This window comes from Hyaena hyaena, unplaced genomic scaffold (genome assembly GCF_003009895.1).
Source record: "Hyaena hyaena isolate Hyena2069 unplaced genomic scaffold, ASM300989v1 scaffold_1060, whole genome shotgun sequence".
In the NCBI taxonomy this organism is placed as follows: Eukaryota; Metazoa; Chordata; class Mammalia; order Carnivora; family Hyaenidae; genus Hyaena; species Hyaena hyaena.
The window spans coordinates 396,442-415,598 of NW_024081695.1; positions in this window are offsets into that span (position 1 = coordinate 396,442).

Consider the following 19,157-nt stretch of genomic DNA (forward strand, 5'->3'; position numbering starts at 1 on the left):
TAGACAAGGCCAGATCTATTAGTAAAGTGTTCACTAACATTTGGCTGAGACCTTTGTTGACACAGACTAGGACTCTCTACTCAATTTCAGAGTGAGATCCCTTGAGTTACTACCTGCTCCATCAACCTTGCTTTTAATAGCGGGACAATTGCTGTGCTATCGACTCTGAAAATTTTGTTGAGCCTTATGTGGGGGTAGGTTTATTTATCTGTCATAGGAATAAATTCTCCAAGGATTATTTGCTATTTCATCAATTTGTGCTTATTTTCCTTTCTGACTGATGGACAAACCATGGATGTGCCCCCAACCGTTCTGTCTGCCTAGTTACTATGTGAACTAGTATTTGTATATAAGAAATAAGTTCAGGTAAAATGGGATACAGATGGAGGTTTTATAAGTCTGTGTTATAAGCCTGCATCAAAGATTAATGAGTTTAGGCATTCTTGTCAAACCAGCATCTTTCAATTTTCGTTTCAATACTTAATATGATTTCACTTAGATGTGGATTCTAAAAAATATACAAAACAAATGAACAAACAAAACAAAACAGACTCATAGGCAGGAAACAAACTATTGGTTACCAAAGGGGGGAGAACTTGGGGGGTAAGCAAAATAAGTAAATGGGATTAAGAGGTACAAACTTGCAGCTATAAAATATGCTATGGAGAGGCAATGTACAGCATGGGGGATATAGTCAATAATACTCTAACGACTGAGTATGGTGACCCGTGGTAACTAGATTTATCGTGGGGGTCATTTAGTAATGTATGAAAGTACTGAATCACTATGATGTACACTTAAACTAATAGGACATTGTAAATTAATAAAAATGAAAAAAGAAAACTTAGAAGGAATTTCTTCAGTCCTAGATTTGTGAAAGTTTGTTTCAAGAGCAGTCTCCCCTCCACTCATTTGCTTGCTAGGAGATAGCTATCTGAACCAAAATAAGCACATCAGGTAATTTTGATTCTGACTGAGCAGCAGCAATTGGGCATGGGTTAGTCTGCTAATATGCTACTCCTTGGAAGAACTCTTGCTTCTTTATTATTATGTTAATGTTTATCTTTCTAAATGGGCAAGGAGGAGGGCACTTGTTGGGATGAGCACTGGGCGTTATATGGAAACCAACTTGACAATAAACTATTTTAAAAAAACTGTGGACAATTTCAAATTGCAGTGGCTACACTGTGACATACTTTAACATAGGAAACACCCCTCCATTTCTATATTCAGGAAACTGAAGGAATTGTCAAGGAAAATCTTTTTTTTAAGCATTTATTTATTTTGAAAGAGAGAGATAGCAATTGAGGGGCAGAGAGACAGAGAAAGAGAGAATCCTAGGAAGGCTCCCTGCTGTCAGCACATAGCCTGATGCAGGGCTCAATCCCATGAATCATTAGATCATGACCCGAGCCAAAATCAAGAGTCAGATGCTGAACTGACTGAGCCACCTCAGTGTCCCTCAAATAAAGTCTTATTGATAAAAAGATCTCTGTCTTTTGAAATGGTGAAGACCTATACACATAACAGCTTTCTCCCCTCATTACTAAGGATACATCATAAGCTTTTAACAGTGGTAATTACATGTATATTTATTTTTGTGCACTTGGCTTCTTCTAATTTCTCCTTCTATTTTCTTTCTCTCACAGTTTTCTGGAAAACTTTAATAATTAATTAATAAAAACAAAATTCCTTCCATTACGTTATTTCAAAGTCATGCATTTTAAAGTACTCAAATTAGCTCGATGTTGACTAAGCCTGAAATGTATTCAAGATAATTATGGAATATAATAGTATATAGTTATAATTAATCCACACTACCCCCTCTGAATACATATTACCTTTTGTGGTTTGTGTAATTCCTTTTGGAGGTGATTATAAAACTGACAGTCAAGAGGAAGAATCACTGGTGGGGCACCCGGGTGGCTCAGTCGGTTAAGCGGCCAACTTTGGCTCAGGTCAGGATCTAGCAGCTTGTGGGTTCAAGCCCCGTGTTGGGCTCTGTGCTGACAGCTCAGCGCCTGGAGCCTACTTCAGATTCTGTGACTCTGTCTTTCTCTTCCCCTACCTCATTGTGCTCTCTCTCTCTCTCTCAAAAAATAAATAAACATTAAAAAAAAATAAAGAGGAAGAATCACTGGAATATCTCACCTGTACTACAAAGATATATGATGTATTATTTCCAATTTAACTGGTCTAGATGGGACTGTCATAAGCAGAATTCTTACAATGGCTTTAAAATACTCAGGTCTAGGCATGGTACTCTTAGTGGCATTTAAAATAAGAATTAATTCATAAGAGAAAAGTCTATCAGTTACGACTCACAAATAGAGAACAGTTTTCTTATATTGAAAAAGTGATGTCTGTCATCATCAGTATAGTGTCTGAAAACACCCAGGGAACATTTAGATCAATCAATTTCCCCTCTCAGGAAAGAAGAGTTTGTAATAACTTAATCCAAAAATAAAAACCTGAGCCTCAACGTGAGGCTCACTTTTTATAAAGAAAGCATGACACATAAAACTCAATTAAATTGCCCAAGATCAAAGGCTATGCAGTAGGTATTCAACGAATAAATGCTAATGTTCCATAAATATCCTCAGTGAATTTTCTAAAATTTAAATCTATACTTTCTAAGCTCCAATCTGTTCCTTACCCACTACACTTTGTTCAGTTTTAGTTCCAATTTTTGATACTTGCCTGAATATTCCTTGGTTGAATGGTCACTGAGCAAGAGAAAGCTAAATCCAGTTTCAGACCTTAAATCTGATGCTATCTGATATATGCAACACAATATACAAATCCTGTTTCTCTACTGCCTGATTCTGTAACTAGTATATTGTGTACTTGTAATTTATATTCTATCAGCATATTATTTTTTTTTAAATTTTCGTATTTTTTTTTAATTTTTTTTTTAATGTTTTATTTATTTCTAGGAGACAGAGAGAGACAGCGTGAGCAGGGGAGGGTCAGAGAGAGAGGGAGTCACAGACTGAAACAGGCTCCAGGCTCTGAGCTGGCAGTCAGCACAGAGCCCGACGCGGGGCTCGAACCCACGAACCGCGAGATCATGACCCAAGCGAAAGTCGGACTCTTAACCGACTAAGCCACCCAGGCGCCCCTCAGCATATTATTTTTTGCTTGAATGAGTAAGAGAAAATAGCATTTTGTGGAAAATATATGCACACAGATATGTATTTATCTCCTCTTTACTTATATTCCTTCTGGAATGAATGCATATATATTATTTATATATACATATGTTATATATATATATGAATATATACATGTATAAATATATACACATATAAGTAAAATGTAGATATATACATATATAGATTCTATGTTAATATGTTAATCTATATACCATATTAACATGTTAATATATAGTATACTATATACTATATGTATAAACATATAGTTATTATATTTTTATATATAAATAAAATGTAGATCTTTAAACAATGTATATTTGAGTTTAACTAGGTGAAAAATTCATATGAGGCACACATTTTAAAATTCACCAAACAGTAGTAGATTATAACACAAACAATAAAGCCTTGATTTAATGTGGTAATACATCTCTCTCAAGGAAAGATAGAACTTTGGAAATTGATAAGTCCCCATCTGGTTTTTAATAATTTGGATGCTATTTGCCATTGAAGTCAACTTTTGTCTTTTTCATATGTGCTTCATGAGAGGCAGAAAAGGCATCCTGAGAAAAATTCTGAAAATTAAAGTCACAGGCAAGAAGAAAATACAGAGAAAAGGAGATGGAAATAAAACAAATCAAATTTGTAAGAGACACTCCTGACTTTATTGATTCTGAGGTTCTATTCTAGATTGAAAAATATTATCTTCTTTTCTGTAGATTGTATTTTATTTAATAAGATTCTATTGTTGCTTTCCTTCCAATTTTTGCTCAAAAGATCTTTTTGAAATTCATTATTTCAAAAGAATCCATCTCTTTTTCCCTTCTCTCTAGATAGTGCCTCATATTCCTTTGTAGTAGGATAGTTTTTATAAAAGAGGACATAATTATTTTTATCTTCCTGAAGTTTACCTAGCCAATAATAGGGAACTCGTTAACCAGTCTGAATTATTCTTTACAGTACTCTAAATATATACGTGTATATATGTGTATATATATATATATATACATTTATATGAATATTTACAAACAATACCATACTATTACTGAAATGAATAGTGAGATAGGGTTTAGTTATCTAACTTGTAATTTATTTTACTGACAAGAAGAATTTAGTTTTATTACAAATACCAGTTAGTACAAACATCTAAAAGTATACTGAGATGTATTCTCATAGTTTACACATCCCAAAAGGGATGGGATTTCCAAGTTCTCAAAACCATCATTAGTACATTTCTATTCATATAAACATTATTCTTAATTATTTTTCCCAGTAAATTCTGTCAATAGTACCTATTTATATTGTAGCTTAAGGTAGAAATCCAATAATAATCATACGTATTTAGTATTTAGTAGCATTGATTATCTATTTATATTCTGTAAAGAAAAACAAAGAAACTATACCTGTTATAGTTATATACTACATATAACTATATATACTATACATACAATATTTTAATGGGAACGTTTATATTTTGTTCAGCTTATACATTTTAGTTATTATTACTTATGTTACTTGTATCTTTTCCTTTGATGAAGATAAAATTCCACTTTTTGTTCTCTCAACACAACAAAGTTAATTATTACTAGCTTCCAGTCTCATTATTATTACTGAAATATTTATCATTTAAAACAGTTTATTATTTTTCATTGAGGAACTTCTAGTAATATCCATAAAGGTTATCTTAAGAAACATCAGGGGCGCCTGGGTGGCTTAGTCGGTTGAGCGTCCGACTTTCACTTGGGTCATGATCTCGCGGTTCGTGGGTTCGAGCCCCGCGTCGGGCTCTGTGCTGACTGCCAGCTCGGAGCCTGGAGCCTGTTTCAGTCTGTGACTCCCTCTCTCTCTGACCCTCCCCTGCTCACGCTGTCTCTCTCTCTCCTAGAAATAAATAAAACATTAAAAAAAATTAAAAAAAAAAAAAAAAAAGAAACATCAGGTCAGGTGACTGCTGGCTTTGATGGATTTTATTTCTGGAATTAGCTATTTTAATTACATCATTTCAGGTGAATACCATTTTCAAAGTACTGCTTCTTGAGATGTAAAGGACAATAGACAAAGAACTTAGAAGAACAATTTAAAGGGATTGTCAGTTCACTGTATTCACACCATCTGCACTCATCACTGTCTTCCGGTCTACCACCACATAACTCTACTGGTTTGGGGAGGGGAATAGTGTAGACCTACAGCTCTGCAGTATCCCAAAACATCTTTGCCCTTAGTTTACCAGTGGTCACTTTTTCTCTGATCACACAGCAGTAACCTATAAGGTTTTCTGATAAGTTAGAACTATAAGTACAGAGATCAAACTGATGGATGCCAGAGGGGAGAAGGGTAAGGGATTAAGCAAAATGGGTGAGAAATAAAGAGCAGAGCATAAGGAATAGTCAATGATTTTGTAATAGTAATCTAAAGGAACAGATGGCAGCTATACTTGCAGTAGACGTAGCCTAACGTACAAACTTATCAAATCACTACGTTGTACACCTGAAACTAATGTAACACTGTGTGTCAACTATACTCATATATTAAAAAAAGAAAGAAAATCTTAAGAAAAAAAAAACACATGGACCAATGGAACAGAATCGAGAATATTTACCTATTCAAAAATAAGCCCATGCATATGTAGTCAACTAATATTTGAGAAGACAGCCAAGAATAGGCAGTGGGGAAAGTGTAGTCTCTTCAATAAGTGGTGCTGGGAAAACTGGATATACGCATGCAAAAGAATGAAATTGGATCCTATGTTACGCTACTCACAAAAAAATTAACTTGAAATGGTTTGAAGACTTAAATTTAACACCCAAAATCATAAAACTCCTAGAAGAAAACATAGGGAGAATGCTCCCTGACATTGGTCTTGGCAATGATTTTGTTGGATATGACACCAAAAACACAAGCAAGAAAATAAAAAATTAGTAAGTGGGACTAAATCAAACTAACTAGCTTCTGCAAAGCAAAAGAAACAGTCAATAAAACGAAAAGACAATATATGGGATGGGAGAAAATATCTGCAAGCCATAGATCTGATAAGGGGTAAGGAACTCGTACAACTCAATAGCAAAAAAAAAGAATCCTTAAAACTGAGCAGAGGATTTAAATAGATACTTTTCCAGAGATGACATACCAGTGGCCAACAAGCATATAAAAAGGTGCTCAACATAATCAGAAAAATGCAAATCAAAACTACAATGAGATATCTTAGACATGTTTGGATGGCTATCATCAAACAGACAAGAGATAGCAGATACCGAGATGGATGGGGAGAGAAAGGAACCCTGGTACACTGTTGATGGGAATGTAAATGGTCCAGTCACTATGGAAAAGAGTATGGAAATCCCTCAAAAAATGAAAACTAGATATCTGCACTCCCACATTCACACATTCATTGCAGCATTATTCACAATATCTAAGACATGGAAACAATTTAAGCATACATCAGTGGATGAAGATAAAGCAAAGATGATAGATATAAATATATATTATATAAATATATATATTTATACTACATACAAGTCCAGAATAATTTCATAAAAACAAAAGATAATACAAGATATAATAGTACACTATGTATATCAGCCATTAATTAGTCATAGTAATAAAAAACAAATATTCATTTAACTAATAAGGGAGATAAGTATATTGGAAGAATGTAAAAAGGATGTTTGTGTATGTTTGGGATGGGAAACGATAACAGAGCTAAAGTCTTATCTTCCATTGCACAGAGTGAATGCATAAGAAAAAATGAAAAAAATAAAAAACAAAAAATCAGGAAAAAGATATTCTGATAACTTAAATCTTATTTAGGTTCATATGCATACGTACATGTGTACACATCTCTCTCTTCACAAGCAAGGTTCTATGAATTCAACAACAGTACCATGTTATTGAGAATACACAATTAAAATTGTTAACAGACACCTAAAATATTATTAATCATAAATTCTTCTCTGTATTCTCTTTATATTTAAGAAGGCAGAATTGAAAGCACACTGTACAATTTAATCCTGAGTTTTGTAGTTTACTCAAGTATTGAATTTACTATCAGTCTATCTTAGTATTCATAAGTTAAACCAGGAGTCATAAGTTAATGTTTAAATCATTGTAGAATACATATATATAAATAGAGGAAGGCATACATATGTTCTATTGTCAACAAAGAAACGTAAGCACATTGTATCTACTACCTAAAATAATTTTTGATCATTTCCATTATGTAGAAAATTCCTTAATTTACTCATATTTTTCTGAAAATAGCCTGGTTTCTATTCAAGCATGTGTCTACCTATTAAGATTAGCATCTCACTGTCTCTGTGATTCTATCCATAACTTTAGTTGTAAAATAATATGAGTAATGACTGGAAGGTAATGACTATGTGAACTTGAACTCTAACATTATATTATTTGTGATAAGCTTCTGTATTTTTTAAGTTTATATTTTTGTTTATGTTTTTGACTGGCCTTTTTCTGTCTGCTTATTGTTTATGCTTGTTCTTCATGAGCATATGTTTTATATTCTAAAACAAATAATAATATTGAAGGCAAAGTGTTAATTCAACAACTAACAGATGAGGTTGTTAGTTAAATATCCTGTCTGTCTGTCTGTCTATCTATCTATCTACCTATTTATCTATATCTATCTATAATTCTAACATCTATCATAGGCAAACATAAATCTTTTATCTTTCTGCTTGTAGCTGAACATAAAGAGCAAAAACATTTCTTCAATTGGAAAATGTATTATGTAAATTCTTGGTTTATTTATTTTTCTTTTTGCTTTATCCTTAGTCATTCTATTATCACTTTTTCTTCATAAATATTGGTTTTAATGTCTGTTCTGACCACGTGTAGGACACAGCTCCTTCCTGATTGCTTAGCAGAACAATTCTGTCTTTCTTAAAAACAGCTACTAAAAATGAAACTTTCTAATAATCGCCTGATAGTAGTTGTGTTAGTAAAGTTGAAAATGTTATGATAACTTTAAAAGAAAAGTCAGGGAGCTTATACAACATGTATATTTTACAGTTCCAGTGCTTTATTGAACAACTCTATTATAAATCCCTACAGTAAAGGCCAAATTGCCTTTACTTGACTTTAAATGTATTTGAGGTAAAAATTAAAAAAGAAAAATCCCTCAACAGACAAACATAAAAGTGATTTTAAAAATACCTCACAGGAGCATAGATAAATTATTTTTACTTTTTTATGCTATTTATTTACTCATGCAATTAAAATTTGGCACATTCACAGATAAGCAAATACTTACTGCCGATAAATCCTTTTGAATATGATTTTGGTCATGCTTAACACTGTATAACCAGATTCTACAGGCCATGGGAAGTAAAGTTGTGTAAATTATCCAAATAGGGTTTTTGGGTGTTTTGTGTGTGTGCCAATTTAAGGCAAAATATGAAATACATTCCTGTTTTCTTCATAATTAAATCTAAATTCTCCCATCTAATTTTCCAGAAAACCCCAAATCAGTTTATTTTCTGTCTTTATACCATACTCTGCCTCAGTACTGCAACTTAGATTAATCTTGTGCCATGATCCCTTAAGACTGATATGCTTATTTTAAACTTTTATTCTTGATGAATACTTATAGAGAAGTTTTCCAATATATGGAATTTATACTCTGACAGGGATATTCAGTCACTACACATAAAAACACAGGCTTCATAATTTCAGATGACAACTTCTATGAAGAAAAGTAAGTCAGTGATGTGGTGAAAAATTATATGAGTGGATGAGAGGTGAGGTTTCTTTTTGATAATGGTCTGGAATATTTTTTCAGAAAAGATGTTGAAATGATGTCTAAATGATTTCAAGAAGTTGCTCATGTTAAAATCTGAAAGAAAACCTTCTGAGAGAAACAGAAGAGCTTAAGTGTTATATCTTGTTCAATCTGTACTTCCCACATAATAAATGGAGATCTATTGTGGTTGTACATAGGAGGGTGAAATGCATATATGAAATGAAGATAGAAGCCCATGTAGGAGCTGGCTCATGAAAAGCCTTAAATGGCAAAGTAAAGGCAGCTTGCTTTTATCCCAAGTTATAGAAAAGTCTTGAAGAGTGACCTAATATGACGTATGTTTTTATAAAAATTATTCTAGCAGTTAAAAAAGAAACAGGGAGATGGGAGAAGGGAAGAGAAAGGATTATAGTATTGTATCAGTATAAGTAGAAAGAGCAGCAAAAATCGATTACAGAGTTTTCCAGGTGGGAACTAATAGTGGCATGAATTAGAGTGATGGTAGGGGAGAGGGTGAGAAAGTGAACATGTTATAGATACGGTTTGGATGTACAGTCAGAAGAAATTACTTTAGAACTGCAAGTGATAGAAAAGTGGGTGGGAGGAAGCCAAGATTCTTGGCATGAAATATTGGACAGAGATTGTACAATTCATTCATATTTAGGAACATAACAAGAGGTGTTAAAGGTTGAGTGTGAGGTTTAACAGACACTGAAGGGCACTCCAATCATTTTTGAAAATGATATTTGCAAAACCACATACATGGCATTTATAGCTATAGCTCTTTACTAATTAATTTTGGAATTGACTACAGTTAAAGATCAGAAACTCAAAGATCAAACTGTGCAGTCCCTTGAACATCACGTGGTTTTGTTGGAAGGGAGCCAGCAGTTGATACTGAGTTAGGAAGGAAGCCAAAGAAAATCACCTAACCTAGCCAAAAAAAACCCAAACCAAACCAAACAAAAACAAAAACAAACAAACAAAAAAAACATGTTTGGAAGAATGAAGTGGTGAATTGTAATAAATGCTTTTGCCAGAGCCAGTAAGATAAAGTGTAAAAACGAATCACTGATTTGGCTGCTTTCTTTCTTGGAATAACCCTCTTCTCTATTTTATATCAGTGCAAAAGATTCATCTTTCCAGGAACACATTGCCCTGACTGACCACTTTAGCTTAATGCGAGAAAAAAGTATTGGAGCTGGTTAAAGAATATTTCACAATCCTTATTTCATAAATTTGTTGAAGAAACACTTTTCCTTAGGTTACAAGTGAATCAGCAGATTTTATTTTTTTTGCATAAGTACATAGGAAAAAACAAAAACAAAATAAGGTTTCTCAATTTATCTTCCTAAAATATGAGGCTGGTGGGGCATGTGGGTGGCTCAGTCAGTTAGGCATTCAACTTTGGCTCAAGTCATAATTTTGCAGGTGGGTTCTAGCCCCGCATCAGGCTCTGCACTGACAGTTCAGAGCCTGGAACCTGCTTCATGTTCTTTGTCTCCCTTTCTCTGCCCTTCCCACACTGGCACTCTCTCTTTGTCTCTCTATCTCTCTCTTAAAAATAAATAAGCATTAAAAATGTTTTTAAAAATACGAAGTTGGGCCAGTTTTATAGAATTCAGTTACTCTAAAAACAATTAATGAAGTCTCAAGTAATAAGTTAATTATCACTATACCAGTTTGTTTATTGAAACTTTGGTAATTAATTGAAGTGCCTACTACAAACATTCTAACAAATCGAACTCCTATTAACAATCATACTGTGAGTAAATTCAATTACCAACAACAGTTATGTAAAGGAAGCTTTTCAGAAGTTAGAGCCTCAGGGCCATGGATAATAAAACAAAACTTTAATAGTTTAAAGAAAAAAACCCTTAATTTTAGCAATATTTTGTATATACTATGTTGAAAAATTTTCAACAGTCACACCAAGAACAATAGCATAAATTAAATAAGCATTTTTAATGCACAGCTTATACTGAAATAATTGTTTTCTAAAAGTCCAAGTCCTAAGGAGGGAGAAGGGGAAGTACGGAGGTAGGGAAAGAGAATGGGAGATATTAAGAATGCACAGATGATGCTGAAGGTATGGCCCTTCATGCAAATGTTTGCTGATTTCAATAGCTAAGAGGCTGAAAGTTTATAGTCAAGATGAGAGAAGAGATCAAGCCTTGGACGAATGGCATAGTGTTAGGCCTGAGACGCTATCTAAAGCAAGAAGCTAGAACTCTGAAAAACTGTATTTTAGAAAACTATACAGAGGAAAATATCTCATTAAATGACAGAGGGAGACGAAAATCAAGCTTGTATGCCTTTCCCAGAGCTTCATTTAAAGATAAATGAAAACTTCCATGAATATATACAATAGATACAGATACACCTCCATACATACCCACATGCAGATATAAAGGCCTAAAACTGACACAGGTGTGTAATTTAAAGCTAACATCCCTGCATAGTCTGAAATATCTTAATTTGGGAACTTAGTATGATGGGGTTCCTGAATGGTAGAGAGCAAGATACTAAGTTGAAATACGAATATTTTCTTAATAGGCAAGAACTTAGATTAAAATCCAAGAAATTCTTTAGGTAAAAACTCAGAAAACACTAACTCAAAATCCAGAATTACTGCATACATGAGGAAACAAAAATCCATCACAAAAAAAACAACTTACCAAAACAAGAAATATCCAATATGCATGTTCTAGATAAAAGTAACATGTTAACATAGGATAAACTCATCAGAGTTACAGAGATCCGAAGTACACGTATTAATTGGGAAGGGGGTACAGATATTCATTAACTTTAAAAAGTAATAAAAAGTAATAAATAGGCATCCTAACATTGTAAAGACAACCACCATAATAAGAGATAATGAATATAAAGATATATATAGAAATAGATATTCCAAACAGTAGAAGGATATGAAATTATATTTAAAAATAAAGTTATACCAGTCCTAAAGAAGACAGGATAGATGAAAATCATCACAAATTTTCATAAGGTAATGACAGTGTAAAAAGTTACTAGGAGATAAAAAAAATCTAAGTATATCAGTATCACAGTATAAGAAAATGATATAAACATGTTAAAAAGAACAATGCTAAACACACCAAAAGAAAACATCACCCAGGGCCTATGCTTTGGCCATATGTTAGACTATACACCTTTGTAAACTGCAGTGAGATCCTTCACTTTTTTCTCTCCAAACTAAGGGAAAATTCTAAAAGAGACTCCGAGAAAGGTGCAATGACTTAAAACTAGAATATAAAATAATAAATAGTATAAATGCAAAAAGTGACATAAAAAGCAAATGATAGTATGTATTGATACCTCATGTCTGAAGTTTAATCTGGTGCAAAGTTGAGGGAAATGGACTTCAGCACCCAAATTAAGTCTTGGATGTTTGGATGGGAATAAAATGATCTCAGGTCAGCAGTCGTCTTTGGTAACTGGCAGAGTCCAATGGATTTTACTCTGGAGGAAAGCTTCTCTAATTGAAACCTTCCAAATATGGAAACATTATATCTCAACAAAACATGGTATTGCAATGAAATATTACAAAACAAGAAACACAATACAAGAAATAAAAGAAAATAAGCCACATGAGTTAGGATCCACAAAGTCAAAATCAACAACAGAAACCAAATAACTCCGATATTGCTAATAAGAGATCCAGAAAATAACTGAAATGTTGAGAGAAATGAAGTGTGGAAAAAAAGAACAAGAAAAAAGAAATTTACCTAACTGCCCAGCTTAAAGAAAGATACAAATAGAAAATTGTTAATGAAGAAAAAAATTTGTTAAAATTATACTCAATAGGGAATCTAAACAGCAGATTAGACTGCTGAAGTATATTAGTAAAGCAGAAAGTAGATTTGAGGAAATTATCCTAGAGGAATATTTGGTATAAAGGTCAAAAACATGAAGATCATAACAACATACAGTTCTGTAAGCCTCCCAAGCCTAGAACTAAAGAAACTGTAGAAAAGGCAATATTTGTAGAAAAATACTGAAAATTCCCCATGAATGATGAAGACAAAAATTCATAAATAAATATAGAAGGCACAATATGTAGAACATGAAATATAAAGAAATCTTCAAATAGATTATTATATGGTAAATTTGGGAGGCTTTGAAGACAAAAATAAGTTCTTGCCAAAAGTCAAAGATTAAAAAAAGTCTACAAATTATTAATAATTTAATCTATGAATAGAGTTCTCAAAAGTAACAATGGAAACAAGAAGAGAGAATAGTAAACTTACATTGCTGAAAGGAAACAATAGACAATCCGGAATCAAGAATTTTCTGTTCACTTAAAAAAATCAAACATTTGTGTGTGAAATAAAGACATTTACAAATACGAAATAAATGATAATTAGGAGGCATTTACTAAGTCAATTTCTATGAGATGTGCTTCTGGAAGAAATTAATGAATGTAGAAATAGTTTTGATATCAAAGAAAAACTTCAAGCAAAGAAATGGATAAACATGTAAACATTTCTAAAATATCTGTGTGCATAAAATATATTATCAATTTATTAGGTTAAAAGAGATATGATATGTAAATTGGACAAAACAAAAATATGTAAATTATTATGTAAATTGAAAGACATTCATTTTATTAACAGTGCGTTCTATTTTGAAGCAATTTTATACTTCTTAAAAGTACTTTACTTCCCCTCTCTCCCATCCCCATCTGCCCTCAGTTTGTTCTCAGCATTCCAAAGGGGCAGGGGGGTGACTGGCATGGAGGAGGGCACTTGTTGGGATGAGCACTGGGTGTTATATGGAAATCAACTTGACAATAAACTATTTATAAAAAAAAGTACTTTACTAACATAATTCCTTATTTCTCTACTTTCAGCAAGTATGAAAGTAGATATGTAAGTTAGGATGCAGTTTTTATAACTCTCCCTTCGTCTATATTCAGGAAAGCATTAAAATATTAATTGATTTCAGACTTTGTTAAACCTACGAGATAAAACAAAAAAAGTGAATCATTAAAAAGAAAATGTAATAACTGGAAATTACTAGAGAGAGTGTAATATTGAAAATGAAGAATACAGGAATAAAAAGTAATGGAAATAACAGTATTAACAGAAGGCACAAATTAACAGACTACAAATATGTGCTAATGTATTAATTATAATTATATGTAAAGTGAAAGAAGTCTCTCTTCAAACACAGAGACCAATAACAACAAAAACTCCATTTGCAGTTTAAAAGGCACAATATTAAAGCAAAAGGACCCAGCCAGACTTATTAAGAGTGAGGAAATATGTGAGCAAAATACATATATGAAAAATAACAGCAACTTCAAAAAAAAGGCATTGTTAGGAAAATAATGCCCTTCAAAACATCAAACGTTTTAACACCACAAGAATTCTGAATTTTTATGTACCTAGTATGGTAATCTCAAAATGTACAAAAATATAAAAGTAAATCTGGAGGAACCACAGGAAAAAAAAAAAACTTTAAGGCCACTGTTAATGTAGATTTAAATGCATCATTCAAAATATCAACAGGTAAAATGTAAAACTTTACCTTGCATTAGAAAATACAGATTTTTACAATTTCTCTCTCTTCTTCTTAAAGTTTTAGTTCTTACTTGCCAATTTGGATGCCCTTTATTTCTTTTTGTTGTCTGATTGCTGTGGCCAGGGCTCCAGGACTATATTGAATAAAAGTGTCAAGAGAAATCATCCCAGTTTGATTCCTGACCGTTAAAGGAAAAACTCTGTTTTTCCCCATTGAAGATGATATTAGTTGTAGATTTTTATTAGATGGTCTTTATGATGCTGACGTGGGCTTTGCTGAGGGTTCTGTCATGAATGATGTTGTTCTTTGTCAAATGCTTTTCCTGCATCTATTGAAATGATCATATGGTTCTTACCCATTCTTTTATTAATGTGGTATGTTGTGTTGATTGATTTGTGAATATTGAACTACCCTTGCAGACCAGAAATAAATCCTACTTATTTATGATGGAAAATTTCTGTTAATATACTGTTGGATTTGGTTTGTTCATATTTTATTGAGTATTTTTGCATCTACATTCATCAGAGATATTGGCCTATAGTTCTCTTTTTTAATGGTGTCTTTAACTGGTTTTTCGTAGGAGGGTAATGCTGGTCTCCTAGAATGAATTTGGAAGTTTTCCTTTCTTCTCCATTTTTTGATATAGTTTGAGAAGAAGAGTTATTAACTCTTTTTTAAGACATTTCTTAGAATTTGCCTGTGAAGCCATCTGGTCCTGGACGTTGGTTTGTTGGGAGTTTTTTGATACTGGTTCAGTCTCTGTTGTTTATTGGTCTGTTCAAGTTTTCTATTTATTGTTCCAGTGGTAGTTTATATGTTTCTAGGAGCTTATCTATCTCATCATGGTTGTCCAAATTGCTGACATATATTGTTGGCATAATATTATCTTATATTTTTCTGTATTTCTATGGTGTTCATTTTTTTTGCTCCTCTCTCATTTGTGATTTTACTTATTTTGATCTCTCTTTTCTTTTTGATAAGTCTTGCTAGAGGTTTATCACTTTTATTAATTTTTTAATAGAACAATCTCTTGGTTTCTCTAGCTCCTTTAGATCAAGGTTAAGTTATTTGATATTTTTCTTTCTTATTAAGGTAAGCCTATATTTCTATATACTTCTCTCATAGGACTGCTTTTGCTGCATCCCAAAGGCTTTGGACCATTGTGATTTCATTTCCATTTGTTTCCATGGTTTTTTGCGGGTTTTTTTCTTTGTTTTTTTTGTTTTGTTTTGTTTTGTTTTGCTTCTTTGATTTTTTGGTTGATCCATTCATTGTTTAGTGGCATGTTCATTAACCTCCATGTAGTTGTGGTCTTTTTTTTTCTTCAAGATTTTTATTTTTATTTTTTTAATAGTTTATTGTCATCTTGGTTTCCATATAACACCCAGTGCTCATCCCAACAAGTGGCCTCCTCCATGCCCATTACCCCCCTTCCCTCTCCCCCACACCCATCAGCCCTCAGTTTGTTCTCAACATTCAAGAGTCTCTCATGGTTTGCCTCCCTCCCTCTCCGCAACTATGTTTCCCCTTCTCCCCCATGGTCCTCCGTTAAGTTCCTCCTAATCCACCTATATGTGCAAACATATGGTATCTGTCCTTCTCCGCCTGACTTATTTCGCTCAGCAGAACACCCTCAAGGTCCATCCATGTTGCTACACATGGCCAGATTTCATTCTTTCTCATTGCTATGTAGTATTCCATTATATAGATAAACCACATCCTCTTGATCCATTCGTCAGTTGATGGACTCTTAGGATCTTTCCACGTTTTGGCTATTGTTGAAAGTGCTGCTATGAACATTGGGGTCCATGTGCCCCTATGCATCAGCACTCCTGTATCCCTTGGGTAAATTCCTAGCAGTGCTTTTGCTGGGTCTTAGGGGAGTTCTTTTGTTAAATTTTTGAGGAATCTCTACACTGTTTTCCAGAGGGGCTGCACCAGTTTACATTCCCAACAACAGTGTAGGAGGGTGCCTGTTTCTCCACATCCTCGCCACCATCTAGAGTCTCCTGATTTGTTCACTTTAGCCACTCTGACCAGCATGAGGTGGTATCTCAGTGTGGTTTTGATTTGTATTTCCCTGATGATGAGGGACGCTGAGCATCATTTCATGTGTCTGTTGGCCATCTGGATGTCCTCTTTGGAGAAGTGTCTGTTCATATTTTCTGCCCATTTCTTCACTGGATTATTTGTTTTTCGGGTGTGGAGTTTGATGAGTTCCTTGTAGATTTTGGATACCAGCCCTTAATCTGATATGTCATTTGCAACTATCTTTTCCCATTCCGTAAGGTGCCTATTAGTTTTACTGACTGTTTCCTTTGCTGTGCAGAAGCTTTTTATCTTGATTAGGTCCCAATAGTTCATTTTTGCTCTTGATTCACTTGCCTTTGAAGTAAAGGCAGTAGGGATGAAGAAGGGCATTACAAAATACTTGCACTGTCTATCCATCAGGAAGAGCTAACTATTATAAATGTCTATGCACCGAATATGGAAGTACCTAAATACATAAAACAGTTAATCACAAACAGAAACAATCTTATGGACAAGAATGTGCTAATAGCAGGGGACTTTAATACTCCACTTACTATGGATAAATCAACTAGACAGAAAATCACTAAAAAAAAACCAATGGACTTGAATGCCACATTGGACCAGATGGAGTTGACAGATATATTTAGAACTCTACATCCTGAGGCCAGGGAATTCACTTTCTTCCCGAGTGCACATGGCACATTCTCCAAGATAGATCACATACTGGGACATAAAGCAGCCCTCAATAAATAAAGAAGAACTAAGATCATACCATGCACACTTTCCTATCACAATGCTATGAAACTTGAAATCAATCACAGGAAGAAGTCTGGAAAACCTCCAAAAACATGGAGGTGAAAGAACACCCCACTAAAGAATGAATGGGCCAATCAGGCAATTAGAGAAGAAATTAAAAAATATATGGAAACGAATGAAAATGAAAACACAACAATCCAAATTCTATGGGATGTGGCAAAGGCAGTCCTAAGAGGAAAGTACATTGCACGCCAGGCCTACTTCAAGAAATTAGAAAAAGTGCAAGTACAAATTCTAACGGTGAACCTAAAGGAACTAGAAGGAGAGCAACAAGAGTGCCCCAAACTCAGTAGGACAAGAGAAATAATAAAAATCAGGGCGGAAATAAACAATATAGAAACCAAAGAAGCAGTTGAACAGATCAATGAAACCAAGAGTTGGTTCTTTGAAAAAATAAACAAAATTGACAAACCTCTAGCCAGGCTTCTCACAAAGAAAAGAGAGAGCACATGAAAAGAGAAAATCATGAATGAAAATGGACTTATTACAACCAACCCCTCAGAAATACAAGCAATTATCAGGGAATACTATGACAATTTATATGCCAACAAATTGGACAACTTAGAGGAACTGGACAAATTCCTAAACACACACTCACTACCAAAATTCACACGGGAAGAAACAGAAAATCTGAACAGACCCATAACTAGTGAAGAAATTGAATCAGTTATCAAAAATCTCCCAACAAATAAAAGCCCTGGACCTGATGGCTTCCCTGGGGAATTCTACCAGACATTTAAATCAGAATTAATACCCATTCTTCTCAAGCTGTTCCAAAAAGTAGAAATGGAAGGAAAACTTCGGGACTCATTCTATGAAGCCAGCATCACTTTGATTCCCAAGCCAGAGACCCAGAAAAAAAAAAAAAAAGTTGTGGCCTTTCCAGACTTCTTCTTGTGGTTGATTTCTAGTTTCATAGTGTTATGGTAGGAGAAGTGCATGGTATAATTTCAATTATTTTGTATTTGTTGAGGCCTGTTTTGTGACCTAATATGTAATTCATTCTAGGAAATGTTCCATGTGCACTTGAAAAGAATGTGTATTCTGCTATTTTAGGATGAAATATTCTCAGTATGACTGTTAAATTCATCTGGTCCAGTGTGCCATTCAAAGCCATTGTTTCCTTTTTGATTTCCTGTTTAGATGATCTGCCCATTGATGTAAGTGGGGTGTAAAGTCCCCTGCTATTGTTGTATTATCAATTAGTTCCCTTACATTTGTTATTGTTTTTTCTATTTGGGCATTTCCATAATGGGTGCATAAATATTTATAATTGTTGTATATTCTTGTTGAATTATCTCCTTTAAGATTCTATAGTGTCCTTTTGTGTCTCTTGTTACAGTCTTTGTTTTCAAGTCTAGTTTGTCTGCAATTTAATTTAACAATATAAGTATTGCTATTCTGGCTTTCTTTTGACATCCATTTGCATGATAAATGTTTCTGCATCCTCTCACTTTCAATCTGTAAGGGACTTCAGGTCTAAAATGAGTCTCGTATAGGCAGCAGGTCTTGCTTTTTTAATCCATTCTGACACCCTATATTTTTTTATTGGAGTGTTTATTCCATTTACATTCAATGGAATTATTAATAGTTACGTATTCATTGCCATTTTATTACTTATTTTGTGGTTCTTTCTGGAGATTTTCTCTGATCCTTTCTTGTCTCTCTTTCGTTTTTTTGCTGATTTTCTTTAGTGATATATTTCGATTTCAATCTCTTTATCTCTTTATTCTTTGTAGGTTTATTAGTTTCTGATATACGGTTACTATTAAGTTTGTATATAACCTCTTCCGCAAACAGCAGTCTATATTAAATTGATGGTCATGCAAGTTTGAACCCATTATTTTCTCCTCTCCTTT